General features: G+C 57.9%; 1 non-coding gene across 1 annotated transcript; it reads left to right on the top strand.

Moving 5' to 3' along the window:
• The first annotated feature begins 786 nt into the window (after positions 1–786).
• Positions 787–859, top strand: TRNAF-GAA. The gene has a single exon. It is a non-coding gene; the product is annotated as a tRNA-Phe (tRNA).
• Positions 860–7,436: the final 6,577 nt, after the last annotated feature.

Raw genomic sequence — 7,436 nt, 5'->3', positions numbered from 1 at the left:
ACGCAGATCTGAGGCTTTGAGAGAGACACATTGTCTGAGACATCAGGGCGCTGCAAACCCTGCAGCCACCCCCTCAATCCAGGGCCTGTTCCAGCCCTGAGTCTGGGCTGCCGCGATCCCTCCCCCAGAGCAGGGCGCCCACAGATTACAGCCTGGAAATAGGCGTGTGAGACTAACTCCTGCTTTCCCTGACAGGGCCTCCCCTAGACCAAGTGGCATCCCAGGCAAGAAGAGTCTTCGGTGCCCCCCAGCCCCGCTCCATATGTTAAACCATTGAATACCTTATTTTTATTGCATTTGTAGCTCATTTCATGATTTCGATGCACAGTTTGGATGCATGATTTTCTCTATCATATAAGACAATAAATGTTCATGCTAGGATGTGTAAAAGGGTATTTATTCATGACATATATAAGCAAATTAAAAAATCATTTCTTTTAAGCATATAGAAACTTTTAATTTTGACAGTAACTGAAATGTACTAACATCTAGCAATGGAGCACTCACCAGCACAGGGTGGGACGGTATTAAATAGTGTTACAGTCGGAGACAGACAGCGTTACGATGTTAACCCCAGGCCCTTTGTTCAAAGGTCGCTTCTCTTGCCTTTCCTCCATGAACTGAAGCGCAGCATTCAAGAGATCCAGAGACTAGTTGATGACATTTCCAAGTGCTAAAACAGCAAGCGATGTCCGTCTTGCATTGGCCATTGTTGACTGGAGAGATGGTTTATGGAGAATAAAATCCAAGGTGAGAAGCAGCAGCCCAAAAAGGCCCCCTGCAGGTGCTGAAGTAGCTCAGTTGGGAGAGCGTTAGACTGAAGATCCAAAGGTCCCTGGTTCAATCCCAGGCTTCAGCAGGCTGTTTCATCCCTCTTCCTGTGGCAGTGGGCTCTTTCCTGGAAGCCCAGCACTGCCTCTACTCAATGCAAGTCCCTCATTTCAGGCTTTGCTGCAGGAAAAGGCAGCATTGGCTTCTGCACCCACTGAACCTTTCTTGCTCCCCAGCAAGGGGAAGAAAAAGAAGCTCCCCTTCAAGCTAGAGTCACAAAGGTGATGTAAGGACGACTTCCTGATCCCTGGCTCCAGTCCTCTGTTCTTCCAGCTGACCCATCAGAGAGCTGCTGCCAGTTTCTCCAGGTTCGCCCATCAGTGTGTGCCAGGGTGAGCACCACCAAAGTGCAGGGAATTTGAGGGCAGGGCAGGGCACTGTAATGGAGTTTCTGTAGTGTAGTGGTTCTCACATTTGCCTAACCTGCATCAAGCAGGCTAGGCAGAACTGACACCAATCTCTCTCAGGTGTTCCCTTTAAGCAGAGCACAACTTTGAAATACGGGCAGCATAGAACCAATATTCATAATGTCAACTACAAAAATGATACACATTTACAGATAGCATCATTATAATCAGCCAATCAGAACCTCTCCATAGTCCCCTTACACAACAACCTTTCTACAATATTGGCTGCAAATATAGAACAGCAGTCGCAACGGTGATCTATACAGTTACAGATTATGTCAGTAACGTCACAGGAGGTGACACGGCATCAGTGAGACTGATACTGGAATACTGCCTCCAGTTTTGGTGTCCTCGTTTGAAAAAGATGTTGTGAAATTAGAGTTTGGGACAGCAAAGAGCCACCAAATGTTCTGAGGGCTGGAGAAAAATGCCTTTTAGTGAGCTATTGAAAGAGCTCAACCTGTTTAGCTGATCAAAAGAAGATTGAAAGGTGACTTCACTGAAGTGTTGAAGTGTCTTAATGGAGAGATAAGATTGGGTATTAAAGGGCTCTTGAATCGAGCAGAGAAAGGCATAACAAGACCCAGTGGCTGGAAGGTGAAAAGAGACAAATTCATATTACAATTAAGGCTCAAATATTCAACAGCGAGGATGATTCACCACAGGAACAAGCTACCAAGGAAAGTGGTGGATTCTCCATCTCCTGATGTCATTTCATGAAGACTAGATGCCTTTCTGGAATGTGTTTGCCCCCAAAGTAGCTCTTGTGTCCTACAGGAGGCCTGTGATACGCAGGGGGTCAGATTAGATGCTCTAATGGTCTCTTCTGGCCATAAAGTCGACTAATTTCTGAAAAACCGAGTGTAGCATTGGGAGCAGTGTCTGATGTTTCCCTGTCTAGCCGGCTTGCTGCCTAGAACGAACGCTCCTTGAGTGGGGTGATCCACAGGGAGTAGCTCAAACCTCCAAAGTGCCTGGCCAGGGGCAGGACATTGGCACAGCAAGGGAGGGGTGTGGCAGTGACATCACAAAGGCCTTTTGCAGGACCTCAGCCTATTGGTCCAAGGTGGTGGGGAGGTGGTGACCTCACAGAGAGATGCTGACATCAGCCAGGCAGGACAGGGGCGAGGGGCCAGGGAAACCTCAGAGACTCCTGTGGCTTTGCTTCAGCAAGTCTCCTTCTCCAGGTCTCTCTTTGAGGACTGAGAGAGTATTGGGGTTCACGGACGTGCGCGCCAGGAGGAACCTCTTTCGAGTTTTCTCCTTCCCTTTTAGTGATTTTACTAGAAAACAGCCATCCCTGTTTACAAGGTAAGAGCCTCCTCAAGGTCTGAAACCTGTTCAGTCTGATCCATCTGGTGACAGTTGAATTCTAGGCATGGAAAACACGAGCTTAAGGAGGCAGAATTTTATTGCGCACCTGGGATTTTGTCCCTTAGAATCACTGGAGACATTAGGGTTTGTCCTTTTTGTTTCACCTTTTCCTCCATCCCTCCCTCCTTTTTGTTCGTCTCTTGTTTCTTTTGTTCTTTCTCCTGTTCCCCTCCCACTGCCACCTGTGTGTGTGTGTGTGTGTGTGTGTGTGTGTGTGTTGCGGGGGAGGGCTCTGCAGCTCTCACTGTGGGAGGTCCACCCAAAAATGTGGGGCTGAAATAGTGCTCGGGCAGTGATCCCCACCAGTGACCTGGGCCATCCTTTGGGCTCTCTGGTGAGAACCCTCAGCCTCCCGTCCTCAGTCTCTACCCTGATTGGCTGAGCAGGGGGTTATTGACAGGGAGGAGACTCAGGTCCTTGTTGTTCTCTTTCAAGACCAAGGAAATAAGTCAGAACCAGTTCTGTGTTTGATAAATTTTACTGCTTCTCTGCATTAATGGTCTCTGAGCAGTTCATGATTCTCTCTAACATTGCAGTTCTCCTCAAATACTTGCTGAATAATTCCTGTGCACTGTTGTTGGTCTGGAGCTCATCTGAGAGCACTTTACTCAGGTCATTCAATGTCTGAAATTCAAGATCCGATGGTTAGTTTGAAAATCAGGGCTCTTGGGTCCTATTCCCACCTCAGCCACTGACTGGGCATGTGACCTAAGACAAGTCAATTCTCCTTTCTCAGCCTTAGCTTCTCCCTCTTTCAAGTAGGGATAATAATGATTCACTCCTACCTACCTCACAGTGCGTGGAGGCAGGGCCGGCTCTAGGTTTTTTACCGTCCCAAGCAAAAAAATTTTTTGGCTGCCCCCAACCCAGCCCTGGCCTCCCCCCCGCACCCTCCTGCCAACCCAGCCCTGGGCTCTCCCCCCCACCCGCACCCCCTGCCATCCCAGCCCTGGGCTCTGCCCCCTCCACCTGCACCCCACTGCCAACCCAGCCCTCCCACATACCCCATGCTGCCCCAGCTCTTAGCTCCGCCCTTTCGCCCCCACTGCTCCCCCACCGACACACTCCCTGCCACCCAGGGCCGGCTCTAGACCCCAGTGCGCCAAGCGCGCGCGTGGGGCGGCATTTTGCCGGCAGGGTGGCAGGCGGCTCCGGCGGACCTTCCGCAGTCATGCCTGCGGGAGGTCCACCCGAGCCGCGGGACCAGCGGCCCCTCCGCAGTCACGTCTGCAAGAGGACACCAGGAGCCGCGGGACCGGTGCCCGTCAGCGCGCCCCCTGCGGCGTGCTGCCCTGCTTGGGGCGGCCAAATTCTTAGAGCCACCTCTGCTGCCACCCAGCCCTGGGCTCTCCCCACACACCCCGCCCTGCACTCTCCTTCCACACCAGCCCTGGGTCACTGGTAACTTGCTCCCAGGGTGGGTCACACAGCAGGGCAGGGGGGAGGGATAGCTCAGTGGTTTAAGCATTAACTTGCTAAGCCCAAGGTTGTGAGTTCAATCATTGAGGGGGCCACTTAGGGATCTGGGGCAAAAATTGGTCCTGCTAGTGAAGGCAGGGGGCTGGACCTGACCTTTCAAGGTCCCTTCCAGCTCTAGGAGATTGGTATATCTTCAATTATTACCTCTGGGGAATTTGCCAGTGCAATATCATTGACTTCCTTACAAACAAAATGGCAATGGCTGTTGAAAATTGCAATTCCAGTCCTAATAACCCCTGGGAAGCATTTCTTGCTCAATTTTATCCTACTTTTTCTACAGCAAATGACAGTGGATCAGCATATTTGATTTGGGAGAAATGAAGTAACAGCTGCCCAAACTGAGCTGGAGCACTCCTGAATGTTGAGGTGTTCAAATCTGGAAGGCAGGCGCTGGATTCCCTTTCTGAACATTAACTAAATCTGGAAAGGAAAAGTCAATTTCTGCTTCCATGGCTCAGGAGTGGAAATCCTCCTACGTGCCTGGTGCTGTATCTAGAGCTGCCCAGGTCCAGCAGAGCCTCCCCTCCCTCACTTTTCATTTTAAATTCTAGTGGGATCCACGTACCTCCCTTGCCAGGCTTCAGCTAGAGAGGGGCCCTGTCCATTCAGTCCCCCCAATTCCTTCTTTGGGCGCTGCCAGGTGAGGTCACACCAGGATCCCTCAGCCCATCTGGGGATGTCTTCTGAAGGGGATGTCTGGGGCAAAGCTTTCTAGTCCAAAACGTCGGTGGCCGGAGGGGGGCGCCATTTTCAGTAGTTTAATGTTTGGTGCTGCAGTGAGTGACTGCCGGGTGCAGTGATATAGTGACCCCCCCCGGGTCTGTGAATGAGGCTTTATACTGGGGGGGGGGGGTGAGGGGGCAAGTGGGGAGCGGGTGGGCGAGTGGCAGGTGGGCACAGAGGTGAGCAGTGAGCCAGCAGGGGCTCTAGGGGCGGGCAGGGGGGTTTCTGGCAGGGGAGGGAGGAGGTGAAAGGAGGCGAGTGGTGGGTGGGGGACTGACTAGCAGGAGATGCAGCAGGCCAGCGAGGAGCTAGGGGGTGAAGAGGGGTGTGACGGTGAGATCTGGTCACCCTATGGGGGCCGTTTCTTCTCCCTTCTCCCTCCCCCAAACCTTCCTTTTCGGCCCACAGCTGTTTCGGTGGAGCGGCGCTGGGGAAGGAGGGTTTGTTTCTGTGGGGTGGGCGGCGCTGGGGAAGGTTTGTTTCTGCGGGGCGGGGGGGGGTTGTTTCCACAGGGATGGGTGGCACTGGGGGGGGTTGTTTCCACAGGGATGGGTGGGGCTGGGTGGGTGTTTCAAGGGTGCTGGGTGGCAGAGCAGGGGGCGCAATTTTATATTCTTGCCTTGGGTGTAAAAATAGCTAGTTATGGCTCTGGGACCCCATATTGCGCTAGGTGCTGTACAATCCCTGGCCAACACTGGGACACCTCAATTTCCCTGAGCCTCTGCTGCCCAACTTCTTCTGACTCCATCTGGATCACCCCCCCCCCTCGCAAAAAACTCACCTTTCCAAACAGTCCTTCTTTCCCTGCCCCCTGATTCTGCTTTCACACCCTGGGCCCATCTCCTCTCTTCATCCCTCCCCCTCCCCCAGGTGAGCAGAGATGGAGGCAACTTCAGCCACTGGAGCCAGCCCCAGCGAGCGCTGCAGCCTGCCCAGGGGGTGTTTGCAGACACAGGAAGGGAGCAGCTGGGAGTGGTGGGTGCTGGGAAGAAGGAGGCAGGAGAACAAATCCCAGCGGGGCGGGGCGGCTCCTGGGGGCGGGGCTCTGGCAGAGGCCGGGGGCGGGGCAGCTCCTGGGGTCGGGGCTCTGGCACAGCCCGGGGGCGGGGCAGCTCCTGGGGGCAGGGCTCTGGCACAGCCCGGGGGCGGGGCAGCTCCTGGGGGCGGGGCTCTGGCACAGCCTGGGGGGACAGCTCCTGGGGGCGGGGCTCTGGCACAGCCCGGGGGCGGGGCAGCTCCTGGGGGCGAGGATCTGGCACAGCCCGGGAGCGGGGCAGCTCCTGGGGGCGGGGCTCTGGCACAGCTCAGGGGGCGGGGCAGCTCCTGGGGGCGGGGCTCTGGCACAGCCCGGGGGCAGGGCAGCTCCTGGGGGCGGGGCTCTGGCACAGCCCGGGGGCGGGGCAGCTCCTGGGGGCGGGGCTCTGGCACAGCCCGGGAGCGGGGCAGCTCCTGGGGGCGGGGCTCTGGCACAGCTCAGGGGGCGGGGCAGCTCCTGGGGGCGGGGCTCTGGCACATTGTGACGCAGGAGCCCGGGCCCAGCAGCTGCTCCCTGGTGGCCACGTGCTGCCGGCAGCGCTGGAGCCGCCGGACCGGAGCGGAGCTGCTGTTCTCAGCTGCAGCAGGAGCTGCCCCCGGCCCGGCTGGGCTCCAGGTGGGGACAGAGCCTGGGGCCCGGGGCTCCCCTGGGTGCGGCTGGTGGGGCGGGAGGGGAGGGGAGAGGCCGGAGCTGCAGGCGGTGCAGGGCGGGGGGGCAGGCGGGGGGTTGATCGGTCTCTGGGCACCAGGGGAGCCCCAGGGCAGAGTGTGTGTGTGAGTGTCCCGGGCCCAGGCGTGCGCAGGGGGGGAGCCCCGGCACCCCAATGCCCTGAGCCCCGGCTGGGGAGGCTGCTCCCCCCCTCCCATGGGGGCTCCGGGCGGGGGGAGGAGGCTGCGGCGGCTGCAGGCGGGTGCTCGGCCCCCCCGGGGAATGACCCGCTGCCGGCAGCTTGTGGCGCCTCCTCCGCGGAGCTTTTCCCTGGGGGCGGCCTGGGCACAGCTGCGATCAGCTGTTTGCTGGACAGGCTCCGCTCCGCTGCTCCCCCCCTACTCCTGGGGGGGTGAGTGACCCCCCGCAAACAGCCCCAGGGGTCGGTGGGGGGCGGGGCCAGCAGCAGCAGAGCCCCCCTGCTCCCCTGGGGCTGCCCCGCCCCGCTCGGGCTGGTGGCTCTGCCAGGGCCCCCACGTGAATCGCTGCTCCCTGCCCGCCAGGCTCGGCTCCGGCCCCAGCAGCAGCGGGTGCCCCGGGGGAGAAGCTCCAGATACCGGCAGAAGCCGTGGGGCGGGGGGGGGGGGGGAGAGGAGCCGAGCTGGAGTGGGGGGAGGAGAAGCCCCGGACTGGGCTGGACCCACGCTGGGGGTGGGGTGGAGAGGAGAAGTCCCGGGCCCCTGCAGGAGCTGGGAGGGGGCGGGGAGAGAAGCGCTAAGCTGGGACAGGGGAGGAGAAGCCCCGCTGGGTTGGGAGGCGGGAGCGGGGGGGGGGAGCCCAGACCCCAGCAGGAGCTGCGCTGGGCGGTAGGGGGGGGAGAACCCCGGACCCTGGCAGAAGCTGTGGAGCCCCAGCCACCTTAGTGGCACAAGTTGCAG

This window comes from Mauremys mutica, unplaced genomic scaffold (assembly GCF_020497125.1).
Source record: "Mauremys mutica isolate MM-2020 ecotype Southern unplaced genomic scaffold, ASM2049712v1 Super-Scaffold_100036, whole genome shotgun sequence".
In the NCBI taxonomy this organism is placed as follows: domain Eukaryota; kingdom Metazoa; phylum Chordata; order Testudines; family Geoemydidae; genus Mauremys; species Mauremys mutica.
Note: the sequence above shows the minus strand (reverse complement) of the source record. Positions and strands in the feature narration are given on the sequence as shown.